General features: G+C 32.7%; 1 long non-coding RNA gene across 1 annotated transcript; it reads left to right on the top strand.

The window, feature by feature from the left end:
- The first annotated feature begins 18,506 nt into the window (after positions 1-18,506).
- Positions 18,507-19,403, top strand: LOC145790622 (uncharacterized). The gene is made up of 2 exons (XR_014329492.1): positions 18,507-18,879; positions 19,079-19,403. It is a non-coding gene; the product is annotated as an uncharacterized LOC145790622 (long non-coding RNA).
- Positions 19,404-21,807: the final 2,404 nt, after the last annotated feature.

Here is a 21,807-nt window from a genome sequence, read left to right as displayed (position 1 = left end):
TCATAATTCCACAACACACAAACTCAAAATACAACTCATACTCTAAAATCACATTTACAAAACTCTACCAAACACTACCATAGGTTATTTCTTGTTATCTTTGTTGTACTCATTTTTGAAAGGTCTTCTTCCTCCATAATTGTTTTTCTTGAAGTGCTTTTTGAGATTTCTATTAAACATGGCATAACTTTCATCCTCATTGGAGTTTTCATGTTCTTCTTCATTTTATGATGTTTTGAATGCAATTCCACTTTTCTTTTTGTTTTCAATATCATCATGTCCTTTTATGGTGATCTCATGAGTCATAAAGGAACCATAAGCTCATCCAGTCCAAGTGTGGAGAGATCTTTGGCTTCTATAATGGCGGTGACCTTTGCTTCCCAATTCTTTGGTAAACACCTAAGAATTTTTTTTATCAACTCACTGTTAGTATAAATTTTGCCAAGAGATTTCAAAGAGTTTACAATTTCAGTAAATCTAGTAAACATACTTGAAATAGATTCATCAGAGTTCATTTTAAACAATTCATAACTATGAACAAGCATATCAATACGAGATTCCTTCACTTGATTTCTTCCTTCAGGCGTTACCTGTAGTTTGTCCCAAATTTCTTTTGCCGAATCACAACTTGAAATTCTATTATACTCCTTAGAGTCTAATCCACAAACAAGGGTGAGTTTGGCTTTAGTATTAGCTTGCAATAATTTGTGATCCCTCTCATCACATTCATCTTCTGTTTTAGGTACACTAATATTGTCTACTAATTTGGTAGAAATTTTTGGACTTTTGGTGACAATAACCAACATGGCATAATCAGTGGCTTGAAGGTATAGCCATCTTATCGTTCCAATGACTATAGTTGTTTCCATCAAATAGTGGTGGCCTATTGGTGGCTTGTCTTTCAGCAGTGTTAGCTAAGGTTGCCATAGATCGAAACTCTCAGATGGTTAAATCTAAAACAAGAGTCTAGGCTCTGATACCAATTGTTACCCAAAAGATAACCTAAGAGGGGGGTGAATTAGGTTTTTACAATTAAAATTAATAATACCCTAATAAAAATTATGACTAGCACAATAGATAAATATAATTAATGAAATAAAAATAATTAAAACAAGTGTTTTAACAACTATGTCAGTTAATGATTTTAACACAGTAAAAATGTGAAATATAACTATGGCAATTTAAAATAAAATAAAGAGATAAGGGAGAGAGAGGCAAACAAATTTATAGTGGTTCGGCTTCAACTCGGCCTACGTCCACTCCTCAAGCTTCACTTGAGATTTTCCACTATACTCTAGCTTCACAGGGTGCTAGCAACCTTTTCACAGATGGAGCAATCCTCCATAGATTTTACACTGACTTTCTAAGTCAAGAACACTGAGTGTACTGAACTCTTACAGGGTTGAAAATAAGGTATTTTTGCTTTCACAGAAAGCTACAAGAATTATCTCTCAAAGATAGATATAAAAATGAGACTCTGATTTTTCTGTAATCCTCACACAAGGAAGATGGGCTTAAAACTATACGACTTAATGTATAATTTCTGAGAGAGGATGTAAACAAAAATTGAAGAACACTTCTCAGAGAATTTTTCAGAGAATAGATGTGAGTGATTATAGATCAAAGAATATTTTCTGATTTTTTGTAACTTGTTTACATTAGAGTCTTTGATATATATAATGAGACTTATAGCCGTTGTATTCATTTAAATTTATATTCGTTTATAGCCATTGTATTCATTTGAATTTATAGTCGTTTGTAGCCGTTGTACTCCATCATTACTAATTTGAATATCTTCCACGTGAACCTTTTGGCTTGTTGCTGTGCTGGGCTGTTTGAACCTTTTAGCCTGCTGCTATGCTAGGCCGTTTGAACCTTTTGGTCTGTTGCTGTGCTGGGCTGTTTGAACCTTTTAGCCTGCTGCTATGCTAGGCCGTTTGAACCTTTTGGTCTGTTGCTGTGCTGGGCTGTTTGAACCACTGTTTTGGGCTATTTGAACTCTTGATTTAATCAAATATTAAATACATTCAAACAATATTTAGGATAAAAGTTTAGGTGAGAAATAATGGGACAAAATAAATTTTGATTCTATTTTTCTCTTTCAAACATAATTAAATAAATCATCAAAATAAATTTTGGATTCTATTTTTCTCTTTCAAATAAATTAAAAACATAATTAAATAAATCATCAAAATAAATAAGTCTAACAAGTTTATTAATTATGTGTCAAGCTTATTCAAATGCTTATTTCAAATGTTTTCTTAATGAGTGTCAAGATTAAAATAATTGTACAATATTTATAAAAATGGGCAATAAAATGTACCAATCATTTAACTTTGTTAACTGGCTTATCTTTAAAACTCTACTTAACAATACTTTCAATTTTGTGTGTGAGTGTGTGTGTTAACAAGTGCCTCTAAACACAAAAAAAAAAAAAAAAAATAATAGATCTTAACACTACAGGAAATTAGGGATTTAACGGCATTTAATTAACGACATTTTATTAAACATCACTTTTTTAAAAAAATTAACGGCATTTTTTAAATGTCGTATTTGGTGTTAATTAAAATGGTACTGTTTTGTGAATAAAAGACGTTTGAAAAACGCCTCCAAATCTTGTCTCTCTTCACACCCTCTTTTGTCTCTCTAAGCCTTTATTTTGAAAATCCTATTTTGAGCACCGTCGTCTAGATGATCGAATCCTGTCTCACTCACTCTCTTGCTCGCTCTTTCTCTTAGAGGATCGAATTTGTTTAATTGAAAAAAAAAGAAGAAGATAAGTTGTCTCTCTCGATTCTTCTTCAGTCTCTTACTCAGTGATTCTTCTTCGATTCTTCTTCAGTTCGGTGATTTATCTCGGGATTGCGATTTCAAAGTTCGATTTTGAGGACAACTCTATGATTTATCTCTGTGGATTTGGAACTCTTTGTTTTCTTCGATCAGAGGTTAGTTATTATGTTTTTGATTTGTCTCTGTTTTGGATCAGTGTTTTGTTTAGTGAATACTTTTGTTTAGGGCTCTATATAGGTCATAAGCCCTTAGGGCTCTCGATTCTTCTTCACTCTCTTACTCAATGATTCTTCTTCGATTCTTCTTCAGTTTGGTGATTCATCTCGGGTTGCAATTTCGAAGTTCGATTTTGAACATAGCTCCGTGATTTATCTCCATGGATTTGGAACTCTTCGTCTTCTTCGATCAGAGGTTAGTTGTTCTATTTATGATTTATCTCTCTTTTGGATCAGTGTTTCGAAAAATACTGAATCAGTGTTTTGAAAAATTGGTCCCAGTGATTTCATCTCTGTTTTAGTAATTGTTTTTCATTGATGTGTTGCTCTGCACTATGAGATCTAGATTGTGCTTTCAGTAATTGGTCTCAGTGATTTCATCTATGTTTATATTGTGTTCGATCTGTCATCGATGTGGTTATAGACTTAGATTTTTGTGAATTTGAGTGTGATTGGTTGATTTTGTTTGGAATTGTGGAATTCACTGATCTAAGTCGATGTGGCTTGATCATAGGGTTCTTCTCAATGTCTATTTTTGCATTACAATTTAATTTACATTATTATTTATTGGGGATTGTTTGACTTTGCTCCCTAAAATTAGGTTGTGTTTGGTTGAACCCCACTAAAGAAATCATAAGTTTTCTCACTCTACTCGGCGAAAGAGAAGACAAGGTAACTGGGTCTTTTTTGGTGTTAGGATTGTGACTGATAATGGGCACAAACTATATTCTGAATCATGTGTTGACACGGTTTTACTTTTTTGATAATGGACAAGGTTTTGCTTGGAACTCCAGAGGAAGAGGTTGACTTCCAAAGTTTGAGTATTAGAGAGATAATTTTGCTTGCAGAGTATCGAGAGCGGATGCCGATATGTACTATGCTTCAATTTATGATTACTTTCTTTTAATGGATATGATGAGTGGATATCATTACATGTTATGCATTGATATTTTTGTTGATACTTTGTTATTGAAATATCACCATTTTCTTTCTTGTTATGTCACATTTCTTTACCTGTGTAATTTGTCTGGTTTATTTTAGCATATCTAATTCAATACCTTGGTTCCGTTTGGTTCTCTTGTTCAGAGCAAAGAAGGAAAAACACCAGAACCACCTTCAACCAATCAAAGATATGGATGTTCTCCAAACAGGTATTCAAAAGTTTGGAAAGTTGTGAGAATGTTTTGCAGCCTTGTGTGATGGGTGATCCTCAAGAAATTTTTAGTCTGATTCTTTAAGGAAACATGTTTTAGTTACTATTCTGGAGTATTAATATAATTAGTGCAAATACCTTCAGTTCTATTTTAATTTGTGTTCTAGGTTGTGTGGCAGTTTCGTAGAGATAAAAAAAATAACACCCAAATAGTACACATTAATGTGTGTTTGGGAGGGAAAAGTGTCACGCCCTCAAAATATGACATTAAACATTCATTCGAAAGATACATACACATTAAGGCAAAGTTGTATTCCATTCATCAGAGTGTTCTATACCAAGGATGTTACATGTTAATCAACAAGGTAAATGCCCTACGGGCTTACATCTTTTCAAGTATAACTTGGTTACAACAAAAGAGGGTCAAAAGCCCTTTACAAGTTAAGGCCCTAGGCTTTGAAATGAAAACATATAACATGAAGCAAAACAACCAAAACAGCGACTCTAGCCCTGAGACCTCCCAAGCTATGACCTTGGGGGCAGCATGTCACCTGTACCTGAAAATGGTGTCCCAAGTAGGGTGATCCAAAGCCCAGTAGAGATATGCTAAACAGAATATGAGAATTAACTAAGACGTTAACATCCGATAAATGTTCAACACAAGTGAACTAACTTATACCATTTCCATAACCAATTGACATTTCCATCATATTCAATCCACTTCCCATTATTTATCCACATTAATTCATTGACATAGTCCAATATTATCCCAGCAATATAAAATGAGACTACAACTCATATAACAACACTTCAATAACAAACATCAGTCAACATTTCCATTCACATACCATTTTATGGAACTACGTCCGAGGGAACCAGCACCCATAAATAAATAAGATTTCGGGACTTGCACCATGGACACTTTGGCCAACTTAGTTATCAATGGAGTCCATCCCCTATCTCCTCCCACACAATATACATATACAATGTATTTAAACATGTAGTCATATACAATGACCCATCAATTCACATATTCAATGCGTTAATCCAATCGTCACATTCAATGACATAATCCAATTGATTAGTTTTAATTTCCCTAATCATCATGCAGTGTCTATAACAATCAAGACTATCCTTCACCAATAGCCTAAAACAATTATTTCTAAACAGATAAATAAATCTATCAAACAGATAATTTATTACATTTTCCAATGGTGAGTGATTTATCAATCCAACTACCCCATTCAATCACAATTTTCCCCAATTTCAAGATTCTCAACCCAATTTCATATTCCCACAACTGATTTCATTATGCACACCAACAATTCAATTAATCTCATTTAGGGCATTTCTTCATCTTTCTCAATATTTGCACTAAAGGCCAAATTTCATCAATTATATACGAAAGGAGCTAAACTCAAGACTTTACATACCCAATGAACCCAAAATTGGAAAACCCCTTTTATAATTTCAAATCAAACCCTAACTTTACCCAAAATTACCAAATCCCTCCATTTATACAAAATGACTAATGTTTATGTCAAAACTCATAATTAGGAGTAGAGTATTCCTACCTCAAATGAGGAAGCTCAAAGGAGATGAAGAGAAAAACCCAAGATGCTCCAAAACCCAACTTTTTCAGATCAATAGGTGGCCCAAGTCAAGCTCTAACTTTCTTGCAAAGGGACTAGGGTAGAAGAACTCTATATCAAGAGTATTTGTAGAGAGAAGGGGTACTTTAGAGAGAGAGAGACAACCGAATGAGGGTTAGGATGAAAATGATGATGAAAAAGTGATGAATATCACGCTGCTGCCAACTAATAAAATCGAGGCTCGCTCGAGCGACCAGACACAAAAGAATCTTGCTCGAGCGAACAATGGGAAGCTTTAGGTTTGCAACCCAGAAGCATGCTCGATCGCAAGAGTTCTCGCTCGAGCGAAGGAACACAAAACATAGGGCTTGCTCGCTCGAGCAAAGAATACCAACCTTCAAGTCCAAAAGAGACGCAGACGCACGCTCGAGCGCAAGAGTGCTCGCTCGAGCGCAAAAAAGCTCACTCGAGCAGAAGCTGCGTCTAAAAAGAAACCTGAAGACCCTCAATCCTCGCTTGAGCAAAGAAGCAAATACCCAAGCCTCGCTTGAGCGCAAAAAGCCTCACTCGAGTGAAGAAGCCAAATCCTCGGCAGCAACCATTTGTTCTAACTCACAACCAACCTGTTCCAAACTCACCCAACACATCCCAAAACTCAAATACAGAGAATCAAATGATGGAAACAAGATACAGACAACAACATACAACCAATAGACTCGAGTCCAGAATACAATAAATGACAGGAGAAAATTGGGATCGCTATAGAAAGATTGGGTACACACCTAATCTTTGGTATAGTGTATAAAGTGATTGCCCCGAGACTTAAATCCATAACCTCAAGGTTATTAGGTCAAGGTTTTATCATTGAACCAATGGTTACCCCTAAAAAAAAAATTCTTTAGTTCTATTCTTAGTTAATTTTAATTCTACAATGGTGGTTGGTGTCATTGTCATTGTAGTTTCATGTTAGATCCCTATATTTTGATGCCTGGCTGCATAAACCATTAGCAAATGTTATATATATTGCATCCAAAAAAAAATCTGTCTTCTGATAGATTTTTAGTTTCAGTTTATTTTGTTAAAAATGCATCTAATTTGATAGGGCATTTTTGGATTCGCCATATGTGGCCAAGATGCAAACACTAGTAAAAAAATGCATGCATGCAGCTTCTAAATTTCATACACAAATTAAATCAGAATATATATTAAATTATTTATATGGTGAGTTTGTCTGCTTGGAAATTGTGGAATAATTTGAGCTTTCTTGCAAATCATTCCCATTATCAACTGGTTATTGAGCGTTTACAACAACTTACTGCTGAGGAAAAACAAAGGTTGCGTTTGGTAGAGTTTTGTAAATATGATTTGAGAGTATGAGTTGTGTTTTGAGTTTGTGAGTTGTGAAATTATGATTTGAGTGTAGAAAATTTGTTTGGTTATGGTTTTTGAATAAAGTGTTGAATTGAGTTTTGAATTGTATGTGGAATTGAGTTTTGAAAGTTTGATGTGACATGTGAAATAAGAAAATTTGTTTGGTAATGAGTTTTCAAAATAGTTTTCAAAACTTAATTCAACCTATAATTGCTAATCAAACACACAACTTATAACTCGATATATGTATTTTTGATCAACAGTCATAACCAAACTATTTTTAAAATACTCAAATAAAAAATAATTTTTTTTAATTAATTGTTTTTAAGTAATTTTTTTGAATAATTTTTTTCAAATAACTTCTATGTCAATTATTTTATGTCAATTAATTTTTCTATCAATTCATTTTTTAGGCCTGTATAAGTACTAAAAACATTTTAAAATTATTTAGAAAATTAAAATATTAAAAATATTTAGAAAATTAAAATATTAAAAATATTCTGAAAAAATAAAATATTAAAAATATTCCAAAAATCAAAATATTAAAAATATTCCAAAAATCAAAATATTAAAAATATTCCGAAAATCAAAATATTTACAATTAAAATATAAAAATATTAAAAATAAAATATTAAAAATATTTTTATGAAAATTAAAATATTAAAAATATTCCTATAAAATAAAATAAAATATTTAAAATAAAAAAATAAAAAATATTTAAAATAAAAATTAAGTTGTTTTTAAGTTTTGAAGAGAGTTTTGAGTTGTGTGTTTGGTTATGAGTTTTGAAAAGTAATGATTATAGTTTTAAATGAGTTTTGAGAAATGGGTGTAGAATTTTGATTTGAAAGCTGCAACCAAATACCACACTTAAATCAGTGGTGGAACTATGTTTTGAAATTTAAACCGAACAGAGCCAAAACTCCTATGGAGATGATTCAATTGGCTTGACAGGCAATGAGGACGAGGTGAATCCCGAAATCAACGTATGTCTCTTTTGTTGTGTCCGGTTCTATACTCGTTTTTTGAGTTCTTAGACTTTTTCTTTGTGGCATGTTTGTCATTTCATTTTGTCAATGCATTTATTTGTAGGGTGAACAGGAGGAAGTAGCAAAACCTGAACAGGGGGAGGAAAGAGAAGTAGAATCTATGGAGCCTGAAGTTTCTCGAGTTCAGAGTCCTGTGAATTCTTATGATAGTGAGGATGAGTTGTGTAGACGGAGTCAATATAAAAGTGAATTTTAATGTTCAAAGACAATGATTTGAACTAGACATATATAACTTTTGACACAACGGAATGGATTTTAAAGAACAATGCCCTATATAGTACAAAAATTAAAGATTGAACCCCACTAAAGAAATCATTATCAAGAAAACCATTTTCAACAAAATCGTTACGGTTGTTAGTGATATATGTTCCATGTGTTTAGCTTGAATATTTAGTTCTTTGTTTTTATCATATATTATTATATCAGATTGTTCTTCTATTGATAATTGCAATAGTGAATTGTGAATTTCGTTAGCTGCCTTGATTCAGCATGAGTCATTCAGATTCTAATATGTGCCTTTTGGTAGATACAACAAGTCGCTAAGTGGGTAATGACAATGGTGCAAGGTTTTGCTGGTAAGACGATGAATTATTTGAGTACTTTCACATTGTTAATTATGTAAACCTTGTCATCATACTTGAAGCCTTCTTTTTTATTAAAATTATAGTCAATTAAGTTCAGTTATGGAGCCAGTAGAAGTTGGCATGATAGCCATCCCAAAATAAGCTGTTGTTTTTGCCTATGTGCGTTGATCTTCTAAGGGGAATGCAATGCCAAGTTTTTGCTTTTCTTTTTCTTTTGTTTTCTTTTTTTGAGTTTAGTATTTTTAGCCACCCCAAAAGCATCTACTTCTGTTGCCAATGTATTGCAATCTTTCAATGGGAATGCATTGTCAAGTATTTGCATTTTTGGAATTTGGTATTTTTTACTCTTGGAGGTGGCTTTTTGTTTGTTTTGAAGCGTGGAAATTTTAGTTACATAATCTTTGCTTTCCACCTTTTTTGTTTTGGTACTAAACTTCTAATCCAAGAACAGCAGCACAGATCTTGCTGTTGTATTCTACATGAAACCAATTTATACCTCAATGGTGAAGGCTTTATGAATAGAAAAGATTTTTACCTCTCATGCATTACAGTATCAAAACTTGGGACATTAGAGCAATTACTTAACGAACTTGGTAATGAATTTGTTGGTTTCATCTAGAAATGCCAATGTGGTATAAGAAAGATGATAGTAAGTCTTTGTGGAGTGCCAACATGTTATTTCAAACCTCTATGTTGCCTTTAACTCATTTCTGAGTTCTTTCCGAGGACTTAAAAGAGTGGTCATTCATGAAGTTGTATATGCTTTAGTTTATTTAAGCACAACGTTTTGTTCCCAAGTAAGCCTGTAATGACTCGGATTTTAATTCACATTGGATTGATGTAAAGTAGTGCCTGTCACCTTAAAACTTGTATGGTTGTCAGACTCTTGATATTGACGGGTTGGCAAGTGACCTTTAAATATTACAATTGAGGACCCTTGGGTGATGTTTGGAACCTTGATTAAAGCCTTAACAAGGTATTTAGGTAAAATTAGATAAAAAGCCCCAAGTTTGAGTTTGAGTTTTTGACCAACCTTCACTCTTTTGCCCTTTTCTCCTTCCATACTTTGAATTTGAATGTGAGGCTGGAACCATTGGAAAGCTTGTTTCCGAGGCTTCAATTTGGACACAAGAACGACCTAAAACGGAGTCCGAACGAGAAAGTTACACCTGTTTGAATTTTGAGTTTCTATGTTGGAAGCATGCTCACTCGAGTGAGACTTTCTTCGCTCGAGTGAAGAGTGCGTTTTTCAGAAAATCTGAGAGCTTCTTTTCCACGCTCGAGCCAAGCTTCCTTCGCTCGAGCGACCAGGTCGCTAACAGACATTATAAAGTGACATTTTGGCCCAAAAACTTCACTTTTTCATCCTCTCTTCTTTTCTCCTCCTCCATGTCCGAAAACCTTGCTCCCAAAACTTTGATTTCATCCATTTTTATCAACAAATCCACCATGGATCTTGCATCAAGGTTGAAGAACAAGCAAGGATCAAGATTTTGACCGATTATTTTGTGATTTCATTGAAGTTTGAAGATGGGTCTTCACCCTTAGCTTCCAATCTTGAGGTAAGGGTCCTAGTTCTTCTTCAATACTTGCATTAATAGATAGATTTGTGGTATTTTGATTATATAAATACAAAATCTCCATTTTTAAGCATATAGTGTTAAATCATGAAATTTGGGGGTTTAGAGTTTGAAAAGTTGGGGTTCAATTGTTGGGTTAAACTTGTGGATTATGAACCTTAGGTGTATAATCAAGGGGAAAATTGTAATTAAAGGTAGTGGTGTGAGAAGTTTCAATTGTTCTTGAAATTCTTGGTTTTTCTTGAGAACTCTAAGTTGATTCATGGTGATAATTAATGATTTTGCCTAAATTGAAAGTAGAATCATGAAATTGAGGTATTGAATTATATATACAAGTTTAATTGAATTTTGGAAGTGTTTGAAAATTATGTTAAAAATTAGCGATTGAACCTTTATTATGGATATTATAAATCATGCTATAATATGAGATGAGATTTGGGGAAAATGATTTGTTAATGATATGGATGATATGAGCCTTGGGATGAAATGATGAAATGGAAATTTAAGAGTTCACCTTGAATTGTGTTGAATTATATTTGGTGGTGTTGAATTGAATTATGTTGAAATGTGTTGATTATGTTGAAGTGTGTTGACTATGTTGAATTGTGTTGAATCATGTTGAGTTTGGGTTGAGTTGTGTTGGGTTTTGATGAGTTGTGTTGAGTTGAGTTATGTTGGGTTGTGTTGAGTTGGGTTGTGTTGAGTTGGGTGGTGTTGTGTTGGTACTCGCGCGAGGAGTTGAAAAAGGTTTTGGGGGGCCCACGTCCCGCCATATAGTAGCCGGCAAATGTGGGGGTGGTTTTGAATTAAAGGTGCCCAATTGCCCTGTCTAGGCTTATCGCTGGACGAATGTGGGGAAAATGATTTTTGGGTGTCTACACAGTCTCGCTGTATAGTAGCCGGTGAAAGTGGAAAAATGATTTTTGGGTGTCCACACAGTCCTGCCGTATTGTAGCCGGCAAAAGTGGAAAAACGATTGGTTTTCGAAAATGTTTTGGGTGCCCATGTCCCGCCGGATAGTAGCCGGAATATGTGGGGGATGGTTTTACAAAAGTTAAAAAATGGGTTTTTGGAGAAATATGATTTTTGAAAGAAAATGGCTTTTGAGAAAATGACTTTTGGGAGTTCACTTCCTGCCGTATAGTAGCTGGCGAAAGGTGGATTGTGTTGAGATATGTGTTGCGATATGTATTGAGTTGATGATATTGCTTGTGACTTGTGATGAATCTGTGAAATTGCAAATTGATGTGTAATTTGGTATAAAACGGAAACGTACATAGACATTATTTGTAAAGAATGGAACCCAAAAATGGGTAAGGGGATTATGGATTGGTGAGGGCGAACATAATGAATCAGTTGTGACAATAAAGGTAGATTATGAGTGTTGTTCTGTAAATAATTGAAGAACTGAATTAAAAAGGGGTTTATCAATTTTGTATTACCTTGAATTGAAATTTGAGAGTGTGAATAACGGTGTGAATTGAGTATAGGAGAATTGTCCATAAACCAAAGAGAGAACTTGAACTTGAAGTTATGAAGTTCTAAATAAAAATAATGAGTAGAAAAGCAGAATGAAAGAAAAAGAGGAATATTAAAATGGAAATTAAATGAGAAATATTTTGGGAATTGGTTAATAATTTTTAAATGATGTTGTTTCTTAAATATGTTGGTTTCATAAGGATCTATGGTTTTCTAAGGTTAATGGATAAATTTTAATGGCTGATGATTTTTCTTAAAAGCATTTGAATAGTCCTTGAGAAAAAGGTACCTTACTTATGATACTTTGAAATTATAAAATGTCACCCTACTATATGGTATCACCCTGCATGCATGATCATTTCTATCTGTGTGTTAGCTATTGTTGTAGAACTATGGAAATTCCTACTGGGCATTAGTGCTCAACCCTTGTTGTTTTATCTTTTTACAGGAAGAAAAATTTGGATTCATAGTTGAAGAATTACAAAGTCCATAAGTCTGTTGTGTGTAATTTCATTGTGGATGTGAAGGAAGTAATTGTTGTATATTGATATTTGTATTTATTTATTTGTAACTTCACAGTAGAAGAGTGGCATGTATTGTTGTTATTATTGTATTCATTGAGAGAGAGAGAACATGTATTAATGTATTTCTATTACTCAAGGGTAATAGATATTTAAAAAAAAGAAAGAAATGGACCTAAATTTTCAGGCTTTGGTAATGTTTTCGAGTAATTAAAACGTGACACAGCCAGTTTATGGACTAGTCCTGATTGTTTTGACTTTATCAGCTTCATGTTCGAGCTTGTAAATGAGTGAGAAACTAGACTCAAAGTGGCTGTACTAATATTTATCTAATGTTGAAACATCTCTATTGTAAATTCTCAATTTTGCTTGTATGATACTTGGGAGCAAATGATGTAGAATAGAAGACAAACCTAGCTGCTGCCATTGTGGTGACAAAGGAAGATAAATAATTGGTAATTTCTCAGCACAGAAATGAGACCAAATGGAGGTCACTTGAGCATAGGATGTAAGTAGCTCTGCTAGGAGTAGGACTTGCACTTTTAACAGACACTTGTCCATCCTCCTTTGATTAAAACCATGGTTGGTCTCTGCTAATGCCACTTGGGAGTCACTTCTGTAAGATCCTTATCTTTGTGATATGATGACCTGTATCAGTCACTTGAAGCTGAAGTATGATTATTGGATGGGTCACTATACATTCTTGCAGCCTAGCTGTTATATGCTGATTGTAGTGTTGACTGGTGTTTTTCTCAACAAGTTGACATTATAATTTCTCTCTCTCTCTTCTTCCTCTGTGCTGCTGCTGCTGCTTTGTGTTTGTGTTGGAGTTAGTTGTTGTTGCTACTACTTTGGGTTTGTTCATCTTTCACTCTCTTATTGTTCTTAATACTTGAAATGGTTGGTTTATTTTTTTTTATTTTTTTTTCTTGTTGCTGCAATTCTTGTTCCTTCAATTGATATTAGTGCTTAGTGGAAGACTTGGAAGCTACTGCAAAGTTGTATATTTCTTATTGGTTAGAACTGGCAACTACTTCATATGGTTCACCCCTGGATGCTACAAAAATGTTTTGACCTGTAGCCCTTCCTCGTACAAGTCACTTTAAAGCAGCAGCTAAGATGAGAGCCTTGAAGGTTGTAATTGTTTAAACAGCTTATGGGGTTCTATGCAAATTTTTTGGCAAATCACATCTTTTAAATGTTGTTCATCTCACACTAATGAGAGCTACTCTTGAAGTTTAAGTAATTTGACTTCTTCTTGACCATTTTGATTTTAATTGATGTATTTAAAGTCTGAACATGAATTGTTTTATTCTTGGGTATGCAATGCATTGTTTCTTATTTTTAATTTTTTTTTCAAGCTTAGTTTATTTATTATTTTAATAAACATCAATTATTAGTTCTTAATAATTGTTTATGATAGGTATTTTTTTTAGTTCAACCATATAAAATTAGCATAACTTAAAAAAAAAAAGGCTATGGCGGCGTTTTTTAAATGTCACTATATCCCAATCCCAACAGCTAGATTTTTAAAATGTAAAAATGTCTATGACGGCGTTTCAAAAACGTCGTTAAATATCATAGTACGTCATAGTATCGTTAGGGTAGGACATTTGGCGGTATTTTTAAAAACGCCGCCCATACTAATATAACGACGTTTTTCAAATGCCATAAAGCTATAGCGACGGCCGCGTTGTCGGCGTTTGGCACTAAACGTCACAAAAAGAATTAGCAACGTTTTTAGTACCTATAGCGGCGTTTTTAAAATGCCGCTAAAAGTCGATTTTCTAGCAGTGTAAGACAACGAAAACGAACAGATACAATAGTGAAGAAATGTGATACTGACAGTAAAAGAAGGAAAGGAGCAGACTTAGATTGACGTGGACTAGTATAGTAAATAGAGAAATGAATATCCTTAATTAGACTAACCAAATGGCCTTTGATAGAGTCAAGTGGAGACGAAAGATTTATGTAGCCGACCTCATTTGATAGAATTTAAGATTTAATTTGGTTTGGTTTGATTATATCCCAAGACATCTGTTACTAAATTCAAAAGGAAAACTAACAAATCAATGTAAGGTAGAAAAAAATTCAGATTAATGGTAAAGTTTATAAACTTTAATTATTAAAGTCATAGACCACGTGTATGCAATTATTTTTGAAGAATACACTTAATTTGTAATTTTCTCAATTCAAGTTTTGTTTGGGATGTGAGTTGACTTTTTGACTATTTTAGTGTAAGGTTAAAGAGCCTTGTTTGGGATGAACTTTTTAACTTTTTTTTGACTTTTGTGAGAGAAAAAATAAAATGATTATGGTTTGGATATGACATTTTGTTTTATTGATTTTTTAGCTTATTTTATCTTTTTATGACTATTTTAACCAAAAAGCCAACCCAACTAATATGCCAAATGAGTGCTCAAAATACCGCTTTTACACTTTTTCAAAACACTTTTTTTTATCACATTTTCAATGGTAACAAGTGTCTAGAAAAATAATCAAGTGCTTCTGACTCTCATAATTCATAAACTATAAAATAAAAATGTTTTTAATTAATAAAATTTTAAATAATTATATATTCTTTATAATATGTTTTTATTATTTTATTTTTTTTAAAAAAAAGGCACAACTATTTCAAACTTGATGATATGTAACATTTACAAGAGGTGTATGGAATGGGATGCCACCCAAAAATGAGCTGGTGAGAGAAGAAGAATATTTTAGTGTGATAGTGGCGGAAGCAACAATAAATGTTTGCCTAATCCCCACATGCATGCATGCTTCTAGCAAACTCATTAGTCGACACTCCACTCCCACAAATTCTGATTGGAAGAACCTTTTGACTTTTGTACCAAGTTTTTAGTTCACGCTAGGGTTCAAATTAAAAGAACTAAACAAACACTCCTTTCTTTTTCTTTTTCTTTTATATTTGTTTAGGTTTTTTTTAAGTTCACTTTGTACGAATTTAGGATGTTAGATAAACAAGGCCAAATCCGAAGCCCACATTGAACACACTGATCAGCCACCAATAGATGGCTAAGGGCATCCCATGCACCTCGCAAAATCCAAATCATATGAGCTTGTGGGTAGTTAATTAATTAGCAAAACTAACGTTACTTACGTGTAGATCTTAACACTACAAGAAAACACATTTTTGGCGACCATTTTTGGCTACCAAAACAAATCTAGACGCCAAAAGTGTGGGAATTGGCTACCAAAATTAATTTTAGTCGGCAAAAGTCAACTTTTTAGCTACTAATTTTTTTTAGTAGGGGAATGTTAATTGTTGGCGACTAAAATAAATTTAGTAGCTAAAAATATTACAATTGGCCACTAAAAAATTTTTTAGTAGCTAAACATATCACAATTGGCGACTAAAATAAATTTTAGTAGCCGTAGGGGCACCTTTAGCTACTAAATTGTTTGGTAGCCGAATGAAAATTAAAAAATTTATTTTTGATCTTTGGCGACCAAAATTTTGGTCGCCAAACATATATTTTTGGCGACAAAATAACGTTTAGTCGCTGTAGACCTACTTTTGGCTACTAAATTGTTTGGTAGCCGAATGAAAATTAAAAAATTTATTTTTGATCTTCGGCGACCAAAATTTTGGTCGCCAAACATATATTTTCAGCGACAAAATAACGTTTAGTCGTTGTAGACCTACTTTTGGCTACTAAATTGTTTGGTAGCCGAATGAAAATTAAAAAATTTATTTTTGATCTTCGGCGACCAAAATTTTGGTCACCAAACATATATTTTCAGCGACAAAATAACGTCTAGTCGCTGTAGACCTACTTTTGGCTACTAAATTGTTTGGTAGCCGAATGAAAATTAAAACATTTATTTTGGGTGTATTTTGTGATTAAAAATTTAATATAATAAACTAGTAATAAATTAATTAAATCCACTTGACACATGATTTCTTCATCTGTCTTTATCTATGACAAAATATACATATTGCATGTTCTAAAATTCTAAATCAAATTGATTAGTGCCTAGTTAGTCATGCAGGAGTCCCAAAAAAAAATTAACTATATTTTACAATATAAGAATATAAGAAAATATAAGAAAATTTTTAAAATATAAGAATATAATATTTAAAAATATATTCTTATAAAATTTTAAAATATATAAGAATATATTATTATCTATCATAAAATTTTAAAATATAAGAATATAAGAAAATATAAGAATATAATATTTTAAAATATATTATTATATTTTTCAGTAAAAAAACATATTAGGACAAATATTTAAGATAATTTAATATTTTTAATTTATATTTAGTCGGAAAATAATTTAGTCGGTATTTAATTTACTTTTAGCGACCAAATTTTAGTCGGCACACTACAATAAATTGCACTTTGGGCAACTACTTTTGGCGACGACGTCAATTTCTCATAGGCAAAACTATATTTAGCGACGATAACACTATTCGTTGGTAAAAATTTTCTAGTGAAATGTGGGGATTTAGTGATTTGTGTTTTTATTATAATTTTTCAAAGAGTTTTAAATATTCTAGTTATTGAATTGTAAAATTAAAGTGATTATTGAATTAGATCACAAAATGAACTCATTAAGCCCAAACACACTCTTAAGTTGAGATGGCTAATTTGAGATAATTTAAACTTTTCCAAAGAATATTAGATTATCAATTTCAATATGTTTGGTTTTATTTTCAGAATCTTGTTTCAATTTTTTTTTTGAAAAACTAAAAACAAAATTTGGTGAAAAAATAAAAAAATAATTATTATTTTTGTATAATTTTATCTTTTAGGAAGTCATAAATAATTTTAAAAAATTTTAAAATATATTTTTGATTTTTATCGTTCTCAAATTAATTTTAATTTTGAAAAAAAAAACAAAAAATTATTTTTATTTTTCTTTTTTGGGTGATCTGCCTCTAAAAATTGAGGCGATGGTACCTCTTAAAATGTCCTCTTTTTTTCTAAGATAGGTAAACCCCTCTTTTGTTCTCTAATTTATCTCTCTCTCTCTCTCTCTCTCTGGAAAAACACACAAATGAGTTCGGGGAATACAATCAAGACCCTTTCTCAATCTCTCTGCAAATTTGTGGACTTCTCTAATGGCGAGATCCAATCAAGAAGCAATCGAGACCTTCATGAGCATCACCGGCCCGTCTGAGTCAGTCGCCTTGCAAAAACTCGAGGTGAATTTTTAATTTTTTTGTTTTTTCCCCATCATTTAGCGATCGAAATTCGCAATTAATGTGATTGTTTATTGGAGTTTCAATATTTTGTTCATGTGTTGCGTTGCGTGTTGGGTTGTTGGAATTAGCTTAAAGTTAGGGTTTTTTTTTTAAATTAAAAAAACTGCTTCGATTGTGGATTTAGTTTGTGAGTGTTGTTCTATTCTTATTATTATTTGTAAAATGATTAATTTTCTAAAACCATCTTTCTAAAATGAATTTTCTAAAATGATTAATTTTCGATTGTTGGGTTGTTTCTTTGTTTCTTCATTCCATCTCTTTCTTAACTTCAGTTTTCTCTGTTTTAGCAACGATTGACTTTACAGCAAACTCTTCTATATCAGTTTGGTCGGCAACCACCAACCCGGTAAGTGATTTTAATTTTAAATTTGTTTGGTAACAGAATCTAACTTCAAGCCTGGCAATCTTATCGTTACTAGTTCCTTTATCAATGTACCCTTATTTTTCATATAGCAGTGCACAATTTTTGACACAATCATTATGCCCATGTTAGTGTCCAAATTATTTGAACTTTGCCTATTCTGATTTAATACACCTTTATGACAATCATATACAGTTTTGGTGATTAGAATTTAGCCCATTATTTTCTTGTTTTGCTGATACGAAATTGCACCATTGCAAGGAAGCGGGTCAAACTGTTGGGGGAAGAGGTACTTATCTGTGGAACTTGAAATTCTTATTATATATATCTTTTACCATTATGCTCAATAGTTTAAAATCCAACTTTTTATTCTTTGGCCTCACCTGAGATGCCTGCAATAGACTTGCTTCAGTCATGTAATTGGTTTGTTGAATGTCGCTTAATTACAGTGGAGCTTGTTAGTTATGTTGTCACCTTGTCTTGCAACATCTATTTCAAGTTTAAAATTCTTTGCAAACCCCATGACCCTGCATCCTTAGCACCGTCGGTCCCTGTACACTGTAAATCAGCACCATCATGAGGAAAAACCAAATCTGAAATTTGGAAAATTAATGAGTACCTGGTTGCATTATTGGAGGTGTGAATTACAAAAAAAGAGAAATATACAATTGGAGGTGTGCAATTACAACATGAAGCATTTACTTTATTTTTAATCTATTAACCTTAGGATGCTAAATTGTTATTTTTATGAATTATTATGCAGGTTGTAAGAGGTGGTAGGAGAGAAAATATTTGAATCAACTGTTGCAACTGTAGATATTACTGCTTATGAACACGAGAAAAAATAGTTTGTTACCTTTCCATTTTTCCCAGGTCCCAGCAGATGGAATCATAATTTCTGGTCATGCTCTTGCCATCGATGAATCTAGCATGACTGGGGAAAGCAAGATTGTAAGTTATTTAGAATCAACACAGAATGGGGATTGTTGATGGCAAGTATCTCGGAAGTATTTGAGCATTTAGTTTTTTATGTGATTTATTTAAATTAATTCACCATCAAAAATATATATAAATGTGTATGTATCATATTTATAATCACCTAATTTCAAATTCAACCCAGTGGGATTCATTTTGTCTTTACTCATTTCAGCTGTGCTCTAGCAACAATGAATTGTACTCTCCTTCACAAGCTCTGGTCAGGACCCATATGGTGTGGAAGAAGGACAAGAAGAGAATCAGGAGAGTGAGGTGCACCTGCTATTTCCCTTCCCACTGCAGGCATCCGTAGTGTGTGTGTGTGTGTGTGTGTGTGTGTGTGTGTGTGTGTGTGTGTGTGTTGGGTGGGGGGAGCCGTCCTAACAATAACTCTTTGGTCCTTGTAGAAACTTAGAAATGAATGTATATTTAAGAATGCAGCACCAGAATTGTATATTTTACACTCCAATTTTATTTACTAATTTTAGGATTGATTATCAGGTTGACATTTTGTATTACATATGTCGAATGGAGGGAATATATTTTGTATTACATATTTTGTATTACTAAATTATTGAGGTTGGAATATACTTGGGTCGTATGGAATTTGTATTACATATGTGGAATGGAATGGAATTGGATGTCGAATGGAATTTTTGGCATGCACATTGTCGAATGGTTGATAATATATATTTAGTATTGATGGATTTTGTTGTTTATACATTGTATAGGTTGTACTAATAATGGATATAGGTGGTTCAAAAATTTAAAAAAAAAAAAAATTTCTAATATAGTATTTGGCTACTAACTATTTTGGTATCCAAAAACTATTTTCAAATGTTTTGGCCACTAATAATGTAGTAGGAAAATGAATAAAAGTTGGCATCCTTTGGCGACTAAATGCCATGGTCGGCAAATAGTGCAATTAGCGACTAAAACTTTAGTCTCTAAATAGTTCAAATTAGTTTTGTTACAACTTTCGGCGACTAATATTTTGGTCGCCAAAAATATAACTTTTGCCGACTAACCCAACTTTAGTAGCCAAACGTTGACGTTTGGCAACCAATAATTTGTTAGCTAAAAATTACCTTTTCGGCGACTATTTTTTTAGTCGCCAAAGGGTCACATTTGCCGACTACACAAATTAGTAGCCAAATGTTGCATTTTCAGCGACCAAACTCGCGTTTAGTCGCTAAAACATTCGCCGACAGCGTTTAGGTGACTAAGTTGGCGACAAAAAAATTTAGTTGCTAATTGGTTTTGGCGACTAAAAAGTGACCTTTGGCGACTAAGATTTTGGTCGGCGAAAGTCTAATTTCTTGTAGTGTAAGTGGACTTATTATTTAATAGGTCATATGAAAAAAAATTTGTCATAAAAAAGTCACTAATTGTACGTTTTAGCGACAATTTATAAAAATCATGATAAAAAAATCACTGATTGTCAATTTTTAGTGATGTATGTAAAAAAATTGTCACAAAAAAATTATTTTTAACAATAATTTTGTCAAGACTTATTTTCAATAGAATTGATGGGAATTAAGTCCAACTATTAGGACCTATTGATAGTTTATCCCAAAACTAAAAGCAAATTCAGACAAAATTTGTAGATTCAAATTAGTTAGTTCCTAGATTTGTGATGAATTTCACTACAAGAAAAAGCGTTTTTGGCGACCAAAATTTCATTTTTTGTCGCTGAAAGTAGTAGAAATGGCGACTAAAATGGAATTAGTTGCCAAAATTGAACACTTTTGCCGACTAAAAGACTGAAGTCGCCGAATACAATGGTTTTAGCGACTAAAAGGCAGTTTAGTCGCCGAATGTAGGGGTTTTAGCGACTAAAGGTTGTTTAGTAGCCAAAAGTGACGGTTTTTTGCGACTAAAATAATTTAGTAGCCAAAAGTGATGGTTTTGGCGACTAAAAAGCAGATTGGTCGCCTATTGTAGGTGTTTTGTCGACTAAAAACAGATTGGTCGCTGAAAGTGAAGCTTTTTGGCTACAAAAAAAAATTAGTAGCTAAAAACTGAGTATTGGCGACTAAAATTCAGTTTTGTAGCCAAAAGGGGACGTTTTTGGCGACTAAAAATAGGTTTCGTCGCCAAAACTGCTGATTTTTAATTGGAACTTCTTTTTTTAGCGACAAAAAAATAATTAGTAGCCCAAAATAATAGAATTGGCGACTAAATAATGGTTTTAGTCGCCAAAAGTGGCCTAAATTTTTTTTTAGTAAATAATTTATTTTTTACATAAATTATATTTGAATTAAAAAAATTATATTTATAAATATTATTTTGTATTAATAGCGGTTAATATATATATAAATAATATATATTGCATATATATTAATGTGATGATGCTGTGGCATAGTGGAGGGAGTGTTTGGCAAAAGGTTTGGAATGTGGTGGTGGGAAACCTGTGAGCAACACAGGTTCAAATTTTTTTTTTTTTAAAATATGCTTTTGGCGACTAAAACAGGTGGTCGGCAAAAGCTTTAGTATTGGCGACGAAAAAAATAGTCGGCAAATGTATGAATTAAAAAAAAAATTCACTATTGGCGAGTAAAACTTTAGTCGCCAAATGTATAATTTAAAAAATATAAATGAGCTTTGGCGACGAAAATTTTAGTCGCTACAGAGTTTGTTTTTGGCCACTAAAAGTGGGTTAGTCGCCCATACCTTCCGCGACAATTTTTCAGCGACAAACATGGCGACTAAAAAATTTAGTCTGGAAAACCTAAAACCCGACTTTTGGCGACTAAAAAATCACTTTTGGCGACTAAAAATTTAGTCACCAAATGTGTATTTTCTTGTAGTGTTTACATTTTTTACAAAAAATATAATAAAAATAATAATAATTGTGTGACATGGGCTTATGATTTCATGTTCATAAATACAACTCACATTCAA

This window comes from Camellia sinensis, chromosome 1, assembly GCF_055761805.1.
Source record: "Camellia sinensis isolate YWXY chromosome 1, ASM5576180v1, whole genome shotgun sequence".
Classification (NCBI taxonomy): Eukaryota; Viridiplantae; Streptophyta; class Magnoliopsida; order Ericales; family Theaceae; genus Camellia; species Camellia sinensis.
The sequence above is the reverse complement of the archived record's forward strand: the minus strand, read 5'-3'. Positions and strand labels throughout refer to the sequence as shown.